The sequence below is a fragment of the Tiliqua scincoides genome, chromosome 16 (genome assembly GCF_035046505.1).
Source record: "Tiliqua scincoides isolate rTilSci1 chromosome 16, rTilSci1.hap2, whole genome shotgun sequence".
Taxonomy (NCBI): domain Eukaryota; kingdom Metazoa; phylum Chordata; class Lepidosauria; order Squamata; family Scincidae; genus Tiliqua; species Tiliqua scincoides.
In genome coordinates this window covers 7,860,049-7,872,445 of record NC_089836.1, presented here as the reverse complement: position 1 = coordinate 7,872,445, position 12,397 = coordinate 7,860,049, and the positions used below count along the sequence as shown (strand labels likewise).

General features: G+C 48.6%; 1 protein-coding gene across 7 annotated transcripts in view; it reads left to right on the top strand.

The window, feature by feature from the left end:
* Positions 1-11,377: 11,377 nt before the first annotated feature.
* STRBP (spermatid perinuclear RNA binding protein) overlaps positions 11,378-12,397 on the top strand; it is a 60,566-nt gene continuing 59,546 nt past the window's right edge. For all 7 annotated transcript variants that reach the window (XM_066610566.1, XM_066610565.1, XM_066610568.1 and 4 more), the window contains exon 1: positions 11,378-11,461. The gene's annotated coding sequence lies outside the window, so the exon portion shown is untranslated. The remainder of the gene's footprint in view (positions 11,462-12,397) is intronic.

Below are 12,397 nucleotides of genomic sequence, written 5' to 3'. Positions count from 1 at the left end.
TAAAAGTTAAGGGGGCACTTTTGGGAATGACAGTAGTGTGGAAGTGTGTAGCACAGAAACTGCATGATGATCACTTATTTTGCACAAGATACATGTGCTCCAAGGCATGTGTATTATAATGTAGCTATGTTTTGCTTTTAGTTAATAATTAAAACATTAAGAATAGTATATACTGACCCCGCAGACCCTTGATGAGCTTAAAATACACACACTTCTTATATTCACTCTTTAGATCAATGATTCTAGTTTTTAGTCTCTATCTTCATGATTCTGGTGAATTCCACTGAGGAGGCCTGGAGCGTTAAGCAGAAACAGAATTTGAAGCAGCCCAGTTGGCAGCGTGTGGGCCAAAGCCATGCCTGAGAACTCATGAGATCTCATGAGATCGCCTCAGATCATGTGGCAAGCCCGCACCTCAGCTACCGGCATATGAGTCAGGAGCAACCTTGGTTCTTGTCAGTGTTCAGTATGCTGATCAGTACTGAGGCATGTATTGATCAGAAGCAAGCTGAAGGTGTCAACCTGTGGCACGTGACAGAAGAGCTTTTGCTTCTGGAGTGATGGCCACCCCTGCCTGGAGACTGCCCACAAGGGGGCATCTCTGCCCCAGCAGCAAATCTTTTGTCCTCCAGACGGGAGCAGCCAAGGAGTCAGGCAAGCCTTTTGAAAGGGGGGAAACAAGGGCAGCTCCCAGCTGAGATTCCCAGGCACAGCATCTTCCTTTTCATTAAAATTTAAAAGGCAGCACTGCTTTTTGCTCAACAAGCAGAATGGACACTTTCATCCAGTGCAAAATAGTGCATTCCCCCTCCCCTTCTCTGCAGCAGCATTTTTCCTCTGCTTCTTTCACTCACTGCTATAGACCCAGAAGGACAGCAAGCCCTTCATGCTCACTGGAATCATGCACAAAGCACAGCTCCTGAGGCAACAACGCATCTGAAGGCCTGACACCTTTCCATGGAGGGAAGGTTCTAACCTGCCACCCCCCCCCCCCCCCCCCGTTTCCAGAGTCAAAATTCTGTTTGAATCTTTCATGTCCCAAAATAATGGTCGTTTGTGCTGCCTTGTTACAACCTCACCAGGAATGAAGGCAGAGCAAGCAAGATAGCACCTGCCAGGTCCATCCCCCACAAGCAGGTGCGGAACCAAGCAGAACTCTCAATTAACTGCTGTGAGGCTTAGGAAAGGGTCTTGCATCACCACCACTGCTGGCTCCGCGGTGCCAAAAGTCTGCAGGGAGGTGTGTCTGTGTCAGACTCCCTCACCCACTTTTGAGAGGCAAACGAGGTCTGCACAACTGTTGTGCTCTGCCCAACAACAGATTTAAATGCAGGAGTGCACTAGTCACTAGTGCAACACCCGGAGCATGCTTGTCTTCCTGGAAGCGCAGCACTCAGCATGCACAGATCAGGTCACGAAATGACCTGAAGCAAGGCCTCAAAGATTCAAGCCCTGGATTGCGAAACTCTTTCTGTCATGTCCTGCTCTAGAAATAACGTACTGCCCAGAAGAAACAAGATTATTTCCTTTAAAAGGCTCATGTCACAGTGACATGAAGTTGGATTTCATTCAGAGAGGTAGGCATGCTGAGCAGATGCTAGTCTTGCAGCTCTACCTTCCTTGGGACCTCAACACAGGCTCCCACAAAGTGTCAGGAAAGAGAGCAGGTGGCCCAACGGGGCCTTAGCTTAAAGAGGCATTGCAAATATCTGTAATATTTCTCGCTACACGGGCATGCCATCTGGAGTGATGGGCAGGCTGTGTGGTTTTTACATCAGCTTCCAGATGAAGTACCTCAATTAACCACAGTTACAAAAATGCACAGCACACTTCCCCCAAAGACACGCCAAGGGGGCCCTTTCAGCACTGGCTGAAGAGACAGTCGTCTGCAAAGCGAGGGCCTGGTATGTGCAAAGGTCAGATTACATTTGCTTGGAAATCATTTCACCTTTAGAAGCCCTGAACACTAATTACGGCACTGATGCCTTGTTTAGCACGGAAAGGGGCCTCTCCCGAAACGCGAGCTGTGGCAGGTGTGCCCTCTTCAGTGTTTTTCCTGAAAGCAGTCCCCTTTCTAACAAAACATGGCAATAGACTGTAGAGGGACCCCGAGATTAGACAAATGCACTATTGCAGAAGTGGAGAAAACCAGCCCGACACTTTCCCCCCACATCCCCCTGCGGTGATGTGAGAAAAGATGGTGATCTTTTGCTTTGCTTTCAGAGATGTTGTTCCAGTGACCTTGCTGGGAGTCGCCATGCCAGACATCAATCAGCAGCTACATAGGCAAGAAGCAGAATTTCCCGGGTCCCCTGGGAAGAACAGCTGGGTTCCAGGATACACACATGCAGTGCAAACCTGGAGGACGGTTCTGCAGCCTGGGTGAGTGTCTCAGTGCTGATCTGCAGGTTGGCTTTAGTCTGCAAGATGCAACATGCTGCAGAAGGGCCTCGACAGGAGGAAGTTCTCTTGTTCTCCTCTCCGACTCTGAAATATAAAAGTATTGTTATTTCACACCTGATAAATTCCAGTAGGGAGCCACCCATATTGCCTCAGTCTTTCAACTGTAAAATGCCCAAGCATAAAAGCTCCTTAAAAGGGCGAACACAAAGTAATTCTTCCCAACCCCCCCCAACCCCCCAACAGAATTTGTCAGGCTGCTTCTTGCATGGATGAATCCCCATGTCTGGTGGGGGACAGGAGTGTTTCTCTCAGAAAGAAGTCATGCTCTAGGTGCCTCCTCCCCCTGCTACCTTCCAAAAACCGGCTGACAGAGACCTGGGAGATGATCTCCTTTGTGGTGTCACCCCATTTCTGCCAAAATGCTTGCTTGGTGCCCATGTTTTCATGTCTGGGTGCCAGATAAGACTGTTTTATTTTCCCAGGCGGCTGCTGCTGCTGGTAGCACTTAGTTGTTAGAGCATGAACTGTGCTGTTGGAAGGCTAGTTTTGTTTATTGTTGTGTGGTTAGGTTTTTGGTTTTATATTATCTGTTTCCAAGTTTGTGTGACAGAAGTTGTCTTGAGCGCAAACAGATGAAAGGCTGGATAAAAATACATTTCCCTCCACAGGTACACGGACCAGGCAGCCACTGCCTGCTGCAGCTGCTCAAAATAAGTGAAGAGCAGATCATGCCTGCGTGCCGGCATTCACACGGTTCTGAAACACAATTTGGGCGCAGTCCTAACCCCTTATGTCAGTGCTTTCCAGCACAGGCATAGCAGTTCCAATGGGACATGTGCTGCATCCTGCAGTTGGGTGGCACTCACGGAGGCCTCCTCTAAGTAAGGGAATGTTTGTTCCCTTACCTCGGAGCTGCATTGCCCTGATGTCAGTGCTGGAAAGCACTGACATAAGGGGATAGGATTGCGCCCTTTATCTCTGTATCAGAGAACATACACACAAACCCTGCAGGTAAATGGAAATTTGCAAGGAGATACACTTGCAATCTGGGGAGCACTGAGGGGCTGCAGGGGAAATCCTCTGTGGTCTTGTTTATTTTCAGATACACAGTACAGGCCTAGCTTAGCAGACTCCCCTTTCCTCTATTGCACAGAAACAAAAGATGACCTGCTGAAGCAAGTTGATTAGGGGTTAACAGCTCTCTAATACACTTTCTGCCATATGGATTATTTGATGACCTGAATAATAAGGCGCCAGCACGATCCCCAGCGCTGTAACTTCATCTGCCTTCCCATTTGCTTGGCTAGAAATAGGACTTTGGAAGCCTGGTCTCCGAGTGTCCTCAGAAGGGCACTAGAAATTAATACAAATCATCTTCCGGCTAACCCTGGGAATCACCCTGCTCCCCTGCTATTGTTAAGAATACGTAGAAAAAAATTTTCAATTTACTATTCACCTTTCACCCAAAAGTCACAAGGCAGCTCACACAAAGATAACAGCAATGCCAATAGAGCCTAAAAGCAATGCCAATAGAGCCTAAAAGTCCTAGAGGTTGGGCAGAAAAACCTCTTGTTCAGAAAAACCTTGGTCAGCAGATGGAATTCCACTCACCCCCCCAACCAGAAGTCTGGAGAAACAGGAATGCTCTGTTTAAAGAGTGGGAGAACAGGAGCACCACAAACATCCTTGGGGGGGGGGGGGAGCAGCTGCAAAGCTGCAAGGAAAGTTCTGTCCTGCATGGCACGCAGAACAGATCTTGATAGATGGGGAAGTCTGTGTGGTGAAAGGCAGTCCCTGAGACATCTAGGATCTCAACCACATCAGGATTTGAAGGCAACGATCTGCACCTTGAACCGATCCCAGAAACAGATGAGGAGGCAGTGTAGTTTGCCCAGAACTTGTGTAACTAGTTCCATGAGGTTCCCATGGAGCCTCATGCGGTTCCCATCAGCACTCAAGTTGCAGCCTCCAAAGCTTTCAGGCGATGCGGTAGAAGTGATGCTGTCACTTTCAGTGCTGTCCCAGCTAATAGGAAGGCTTCCAGTGAGAAATGCTGTATCCAGAATGAGGAAAACGTTCCAACAAGACAGCCTCTCTTCCTGATACACAACTTCCAGTCAGTCACTCAGTCAGCCAGTGCTATCAACTGAAAATGCACACAGCATACTTGGAGCAAGTGTGTGAATGTGTGTGTTCTCCCACCCCCCTTTGTAACAAAAGCCACTCTGAACAAAACATACACATTTTGGAAAACAGGGTTGATTTTGAAGATGACTGTACCGCCTTGTACGCCTCACTCCAAGGAATTCTGTTTAACGATCTCCAGCCGTAGAGCTGCAGAAACATGTCTCCATCTCCGAGAGGTACTTCACTGAAGCATGCAAGAGGTTCTCAGCATGGATGGTGCGTGTCCCTAATTAAAATGGATGTCTATTAGAAAGCACTTTGCACAGAAAAATAACTTCAAGATGTACTTAATAGTTTCAGTGGAGCAAACAGTCCAAGACTATAGTCTGGACTTTGCCTCTATGGTGGGATGGAGCAAGTGTGGAGGAGAGTGGTGGGAGATACGCTAGCCCACCCCCCCACCCCACCAATCTGAAGCTTGAGGTGACTGTCTCAGTTGGCCTCATGCATGGACCAGCCCCGACTGTTACGGTGAAATGGCAACATTCTGCCTACTCACCTTAATCTAAAGGCAGCTCTAAAGTCATTTGCAGGACGCAGAATTCCATAAGGCCCTCCATCCTAGCAGGAGCCTGGGGGGGAAAAATCAATAGGCACTAAGTAATTAGAAGAGGTGAAAACATTTCAGCCATTAAAGAGCAAACTGGATGAATAAAAGAAATAGTGTAATCTGTATGCTTGGTAATCTGTATGCTTCTTTACATAGACAAGTGTCACATACAAAGGCATTGGTCAGCGCAGCTCTTAAAGTACATGAATGATACTGTCCTGAACCACAGACTGGGAGGCTGCAAGATACCCTTAAGTCACATTTCCTCCATATAATCTAAGGCAGTGGTTCCTAAACTGTGGGTCTGTGGCCCACCAGTGCGTCCCACCCCAATCTTTTCTGGATCACAAAACTGACAATTGGACTAGACCAGTGATTCTCAAACTTTTAGTACCGGGACCCAATTTTAGAATGACAATCTGTCCGGGATCCACCAGAAGTGATGTCATGGCTGGAAGTGACACCATTAAGCAAATTAAAATAAATAATTAAAGTAAAACAAATAATTAAATAAGGGGAAGCCAGCCCTGTTCCACCAAGTGAATTTTCTCTGTAGCCTGCCTGCAATAACAACACCCCCCCCCCCCCACACACACACAGTTTGAGAAACTGGACTAGACTATAACCAGACAATAACTAACTAGACAATAAGATTCTACTATGTGTATCAACGTTAAACAATGAGCTACTTGGGGAGAGCATTATGGCCAAAAAACCTTCACTGAGACTTGAGTGATTAGTAAAACATTTTTTTAGGTGGGTCCTGATGCTTAAAAGTTTGGGAACCACTGATCTAAGGTTTTCATGGCTGATGTATTAGTGTTGCAGGGAAGCGACAGAGATTCAAAACACTGTAACAATATCAAGAGAAAGGAGGAGACTTTGAGCATAAGCCGTGCTTGGGTACCGGAAATGCTGGTATCCAGGAAAAGAACTGGGTTGTGGAAAGACTGTGCTTCGCATACCCCTCTGAAGTTTAGCGTAGTTCAGCGCTTTTCCAGCTTCCCCAACTACATGTTGGTACTGTGTTCAAATCTAGACTCTTTAGAAAACAAACAAACAAACAAAAAACCCAAAGGCACTCTTAGCTGCATCCCAACTATATGCACTTCACTAGTTCCATTTATACCAAACCACCTGTAAAGTGTTATTGATTTCAGCAAGATTGGTCAGAGATGTTCAGCATTACACATGCTGTGTGCCTGATTGAAGCAGAGTCCCTTGTGACATTTAAATTCAGACTCTGCCTCCAGATACAGGTGACACAAATCCCATTAGCTCTGGAAGGGAATCGCACACACTGAACTTGGTTTTGAAGAACCAAGTTGCTGAACAAGTATTGATCTCAGAGAGTTTTGCTTTATGACAAACTCCCCCAAATTTCCCTTCTCTCTCTCAAGCACACACCCAGGATTGTCTTTGAACCTCCTTGCTTGTCTGTAAACAGTAAACACACACTTGATATTTGGTTACGTTTCATCCTTGCTTGCCTAGATCTCTTTCCCCCCTTCTTTTATTATACCTAATAGCCATTTACTCTCTGCGGTAGCAAGAATAGCTTGTATTATGTCATCCAGGCTTGCTGTCCCTGGGGGTACCCTAACTGCAGACTTCACTTTGGTTCATTGCCTCTAAATATAAAATCAGTTACAATAAAAACAACACTCCCTCCCTCTCTCTCTCACTCACTCTCATAAACACTATAAGACAAACATTATTTTCCTCCTCTTTTACGTCTTGTTTGTATACGTTGTGGTACGTGTCAAATTCCTTTGTCAAGTCTCTAATGAAAAAGCATCATATTCTGGGGGCCAGTGGGGAAATTGCTCGACCAACCCAGCACATCAGGCCAAGCCCCTTAATTTTCACTGACTAACGAGTACAATATTGATTTTAAGGGGATTATTTGTGGAAGGACATACACATGCACGCACAAGTGGGATGGAGCACTAATTACATTTAAGTGGTAGATGTAGCTTCTCTTTTTCCTCAGATGTCTCTTAGGTGAGTCTATTAATGACTGGTTCCACCAACCAAAAAACAGTTACATACTGAAAAGGCATGACTATCAAGAATGACTATCAAGAAAAAGCATGACTATCAACTTCCTGAGGCTGGATCACATGGCACTTTTTTGGTTTTAATTTTCAGTTAGTATCTGCTGGATGAACTGTTATCTGTCAATCTCCCACATAAATTGCAACTGTTTAAGCTCAGGCAGGCCGATTACTGTACTTTTCTTAAGCACCATGGTTATTTAAAAAAAAAAAACATGCACTATACACCTACTTATAACTGACCAAAACAAACTTTTGGTTAAGTCCACAAACTGCACTGCAGGGGAGACTTTGGGGTGAAGTCATGGCATGGGACCAAGGGCAGGGAGAGCCAATCAGCACTGTGCAGGGCTAGCTTAGGCATCGATGCTACAGAAGCATTTTCCCCTTAGATCCTGAAGAATAATAGGTGCTTGGGCAGATTCCAGAGCACAGAGCAGCCCCACTGCTCTCCATCTTCTCTCTTTATAACCTGCTTGCATGGATGTGCGTATCTTCTCAGATACAAAACAAATTGGCTTTGTGCTCAAGTCACCCAGCCTCCAAAGAATTCCCACATGGGGCCCAGATTCTGAGGAACGTCTTGACCCCACTTTGCTAGCAGACTTGATCACGCAGCAACAGCTCGATAACCACGTACTCCTGCTTCTCCTTATTGCCGAATACCTGGTTGCGGCTCTCTGGAGTAAGTGGCCTTTTTAGTCCTCTCTGGAACTGTGCTCACATGGAGCCTGCAGTGCTCTGCCCCATGCTTTTATCGGCCTCTCTGAGGAAATAATTATACTGCTCCCATCCTTCAGTGCGGGCTTTCTCCACCTCTCTGGCTTCCAAGTTGCTTTTCTCAGGAAAACCAAAAGCCATGATTTCCTGTCCTGATTATGTTCTGAGTTTTCCTGTGCATCAAATACCCTGCCTTCTCCCTTCCCCTTCCAACTTCTTATTCAGGATGACAATGATGAACACATATGCATTTTAAGTATTTTCCTGTGTCCTATTTTTTAGAGCCCCTGAACAATTTGGCCACCACCATTTATCTTTCTGTTCAGCCTTTAATTGACTCACCACAAGAGTCACATCTCCATTATTCTTCAATGACTTTGATCAAGTAGACCTTAAATGTTCTGCTCCCCCCCCATCTCTGTGCTGATGGCAACTTCTGTCAAAACATTAACTTTTGGCTCTGTGCTTGACTGATGCAAACATTTTCCTATATGCTTCCCCCCCCCCACTGCATTCTCGAAGTTCAGAGCAAATCTTTGCTTGCTCATTGTTTGCAACGAAAGTTGGAAGTGCCAAACCTTATTGCGTGATGCTAGAACCCCTGAAACATTTTCACTGTCTATTTTACTACTTTATTAATGCTGAATAACGGTATTATTTATTCTATTTTTATTGTGCTGTATAACGTTTTCCTTATGGTATTTTTAGGGTGTTTTTGGGTGAACTTGGAATGGCTTTGAAAAGAGTTACAATTTTTCCTGTTTAAATTAATGCAATAATTTAACTAATAATAATAATAATAATAAGCCCTGCTGATTGGGTAAGAGGCACTTTTTCAAGTGGGTGCTCCTTTTTTTAGCAGGGGGAGAGTAACTGGCCCACCTCACCCCAGCAGTGTCTGTTCTAGTGGCTGTCTGCTGGTATTCCTTGGCATCTTTTTAGATTGTGAGCCCTTTTGGGACAGGGAGCCATTTAGTTATTTGATTTTTCTCTGTAAACCGCTTTGTGAACTTTTAGTTGAAAAGCGGTATATAAATACTGTTAATAATAATAATAATAATAATAATAATAATAATAATAATAATAATTATTATTATTATTATTATTATTATTGTACTCGTTATGCAGATTTTCACTACAAGGGCTGTTCTTAGGAATGAATTACCTAGGTAGGAATAATGAGGGATGAGTTCACATTGTAAGCACCTAAAGGCACTTGCTTCCAAAGCCTTCCCAAAGGCACTTGCTATTTACCTCAGACACACAGGCGAGTGGCAAACTGCATAGCTGATATTCCTGGTTCCTCTTCTTCCTCAGCCACAGCTCAATTCTTCCCACAGCATTTTCACGCATGACGACTTCCAGCACTTCTGAGCCAGTCTCACGCTACAGTGCACATACCTGAATGTTTACAGTAAGAAAAGATGGTGGAATCATTAGGGGAAATTATCTTTGGTGCAGCATCCATTTACTTAAAAGCGTCAGCGCATCACAGAGAAGTGGCACAACTCACTGCCCCATGGAATTCATTTCCAACATGGGGCAAGCTACAGCCTCAAAAACTGTGCTGTGAGGACACTGCATCCAAACTAAACAGTAGGGCAATTCAGGGCCAAATCCTATCTAATTTTCCAGTGCCAGTGCAGCCGTGCCAACGGGGTGTGCCCTGCATCCTGAGGTGGGTAGGCAGTCACCAAGGCCTCCTCAAGGTATGGGAACATTTGTTCCCTTACGTTGGGGCTGCATTGTAGTTGCACCAGTGCTGGAAAGCCGTATAGAATTGGGATCTCAGCCCACAGTGGTTTCACCACTTCAGCTGTTCATCTAAATCCACTCCCTGATCATCTAGTTATGAAAAGAAAAGGAGATTTGACCCAGCCACTCACAAGTTGAAGAATAAAAAAAAAAACTGAAACAAAATGGAGGGGGTCTAGCTACGACAGGAGTGAGAGGCAGGAAACAGGCCAGATTCTGTGGGGTTTTGCCGGCATAACTTTTGCAGGTCTAGATGACGGACTTCAAACCACATCAGCATCAATTCTGCCCTTGCTCAACTCACACAATTAGATGTTTATGCCTTTTTCTTTCCTGTTATTGATTCATTATACTGCCTGTCAGTTACAGTGGAGAGGGAGAGAGAGGACTCTGTTCTCCTCCAAGCAGCAAAGTCCTTCACTGCTGTATGCACTGCTGCCACTGAACCCAGAGGTAGCTCATAGCCAGCCGTTGACAGATCTGTCCTCCACATGCAATCCCGTTTTAAAGCCACCCAAGCTGGAGGCCTCACTGCATCTTGTGGCAGTGAATTCCAAGGGCTAATGATGCAGTATGAAAGATGAAAAGTCTGCCAGGGACCCAAGACCACTCGTGCTCCCTGCACCCCTCCTCTCAGCCTTGCTCCTTGGAAGGAAAGATGGAGAAACACAGCCTTCTCCTGGCCTAGCAGGGCGGGGAAGTCCCTTGGAGGTCCCACAGTCGCTTGTGCTCAGCACCCCACTCAGGGTGCTGGGTGCCTCACTCAGGCCACCCCTGGGTGGCACCCACTGCTCCTCCTCAGCCTGCAGGCACTGCTCTTCTGAGCTGCCAGGGTGTCAGCAACCTTGGAGGAGCCCCCTGCCACTCTGTGCCCCACCTCAGCACTTCTGCCTGCTCACCTGCGCTCCATCAGGCTCACCTGTCCCTTTGCACCTCAGTCACCCCCTGCCTGCCCCTTCACCCCTCATCCTGATTCCCCTGCTTTTACCTCAGCCCCTTACCCTCCACTCTCGACCCCCCCACTGTGCCCCCTCCCTAATATGGCTGTCACCTCCCCCCTCCATTTCACCTCAGCAGCCCACCCCCTCCAGGCACCCCCATTCTACCTCAGCTTCTCACACCACTTCCCCCTCAGCCCCCTTACCACCACTCTACCTCACACCTCACCTTGCTCTTGTCCCCTTGCCCCCACCTCATGTGACCCCCCCTTGCCCCACCTCATCTGGCCCCCCTTTGCCCCACCTCATCCGACCCCCCTCATCTGGCTGCCCCCATTTTACCTAAGCAGCCCCCCACAACCATTTCCGCTCAGATCCTCGCCCCTCCCCCACACCTGCCTGCCCCCCCATTCTCAGCCCCTCCCCCTCCCATTCATCCTCTGGGGCTCCCCCACCTTTACGCACTTTGCGTAAGGAGGTCCAAGCAGGCGGCTCGGGACTACGGAGTTTGCGTAAGCGCCCTGTCAGGTGCGGCGCTCGGCCGGCAGGGGAGGCTGCGGAGAAGGAGGAGCTCGCGCAGTTTGCGTAGGCGCAGGTATAAGAGCGGCGGCGCGCGCCGTGCGCCGGTTGCGCGAGCGGGCAGGGAGGGAGCGGCCGCGCTACGCCGCTTGCGTGGCGGGGCAGGCGCCTGCAGCTCTCTCAGGTGCGGGGAGGAGGGGCGGGCTCTGTTGCCCGGCAGCCCTGGCCGGGGCCAGCCTATGGGGGCGCAGGGCGCCGTCACGTGCTCCCGGAGCCCCCGAAAGCGGCTGGCTGCGGTGCTGCGGGACCGGGCCGGCGCTGCCTGGAGCCGGGTAAGGACCGTCCTCCGCGTGCACGGGCCGTGGCTGCACTGGGGGCGGGGGCTGCGGTGCCTGCACGGGGGGCCTGGCCGTGCAGCGCGGTGGGGCGAGGCTGCACAACCTGCAAGAGGGGCTGCATCTTGGGAGGAGGGGGCGCCCCACCCCAGGAGGCCTTGGGGGGGCTGCAGGGGAAGGAGGAAGGAGCTGGCTCTGTGAGCTGCAGTGGGGCTGGAGGAGGAGGAGAGGAGAGGAGAGGGGGCGGTGCAAGGCAAGGGGGGCTTGCACTGTGTGTGTGCAGGGGGCACACCACCAGTTTTTGGGCAGTTGACAAAGCACACTTTGCTGCCAGTGGGGGGGGGCTCAGCCCCCCATGGCCCTGCTACTAAATGACCCTTTCCCTAGTTCTCATGGCACACCTGGGCACCATTCGTGCCACACTGATGTGCCACAGCACAGTGGCTGAAAATGGCTGGCCTGGGTGTTGCTGGTGGGGTCGGGGAGGGGCTTCTAAGGAGTAGGAAAGAAGGGGCCAAGGGGGGCAGCCCATTCTGTGACCTGGTGGCTGCTAAGGGTCAGCAGCCGAGGTCCCCAGGACCCCGGTTTGGGCATAGGCAAGAGGTCTGGTGGGAGAATGGAGTTGGCACAAGGAGGTTTCAGTCACCTGGAAGCAACTGAGTGGTTTCTGCTGGCTGTGGGAGATGTAGAGGGTGACTTGTTCATTGGGGAGGGGGTGTGATTCAGCCCGTGTCCTGGATGGCTTTGGGTCCCCGCTGTGTTGCCTGGTTCCTGATCTTTAGTGAGAATAAGATAGGAAGCCTATTAATCTGTGCTTGAGAGCATTTCCTATGGATCGTTGACTCCTCAACTACCTCGTTCGATTCACAATTAGGGTATTAAGTGTGTGAGTTTCACTCTCTGTTTTCAAAATTCATGTTTGTGAGCTGAGGG